The sequence below is a fragment of the Triticum aestivum genome, chromosome 5D, assembly GCF_018294505.1.
Source record: "Triticum aestivum cultivar Chinese Spring chromosome 5D, IWGSC CS RefSeq v2.1, whole genome shotgun sequence".
NCBI lineage: Eukaryota > Viridiplantae > Streptophyta > Magnoliopsida > Poales > Poaceae > Triticum > Triticum aestivum.
Window position 1 is genome coordinate 55,133,971 of NC_057808.1, and position 1,207 is coordinate 55,135,177.

The window sequence follows — 1,207 nt, forward strand, 5'->3', positions numbered from 1 at the left end:
CGGAGCCCGCCGCCAGCGCCGCCTCCTCCTCCGCCGCGCCCGCCGGCCAGCTCGCCTCCTCTCCCTCCGGCCGGCGCCCCGTCCCTCCTCTCCGGCGAAGTCGCGCCCCCGCCATCGACGGCCTCTCCCTCGATCCGATCTGGTAGCCACTGTAGCTCCCGTTGACTTCGTCCTTCCTTTTTTTTTCTAAGTCCTCATATTTTATCAGCATGTGCTCCTGTTCCCGATGCTATAACTTCTTGCATGTAGCTCCGATTCGCGCATGCAATATGTCAAATTGTTCGTCTCATGATGCTCTACATTTTGTTCTGTTACACCATGTTCATTAGAGGTCATCTTGATGCCCAAATCTTCGTTGGAAGAGGGCTAGTTGCTGTTAATATCTGGTTCTTATCAGAACTTGGAGATTTGTCATTTTTGTATCATTTAATCTGTGCATCTTTTGGGCATGAGCTCTACATGTGTTTTGAAGTACGCCATGCCATCTTTCAAGTGGTGTAGTCCTTGTATTTTTGTGATCTATGTGGTGACTAGCACAAGCATGCAAAGTAGGCCCCGTAATATTTCTGATTTCAGGGACTTGGTGATTTCTCTAAGTCCTTGTCTGCTGTAATTTTGTTGCCATGTAAACTTGATTCTACAGAGAGATCCATGCATATTTTGGAGACGTTCAGTAAGTATGTTTTGTAGCTATAGTTGTAATTGATCCATTCCTGCAATTTTGTGCAATTATAGAGTGCCATAGCATGACTCAATCTTGCTCTACTTTTGCTATAAAATATTTCTGGCAGATTCTTAACATGATATGCAATTTTGCCAAGCTTATTGTAGTTGATCCATACATGCTATACAATTGTTCTTGCCATGGTTAGCTTCATAAACATGCCATCGTGCTGTAGGTGTGCTTGGTTTGTCATGAATTGCTCTGTAGTGAGTGCATCAAGCTCACAAAGAGGCCTACATATTATTATTTCTGACATGCTCTGTTTTCTGCCAAGTCTGAAACCTGATAACGAAACTTGCTATGTTTACATGCTTGCCATCATATCTTCTGGTCCTTCTTAGCTTATGGTCAGTAAGGGACTTTTGTCATGTGCATTTAGTAGAACACTACCATGCCTCGTTTTGCACCTGTAATCTTTTGCACTTTTGCCATGCTTGTTTGAGCTTGATATGTTGTGAACTAGCCGTAGCTCAGTGTTCTTAT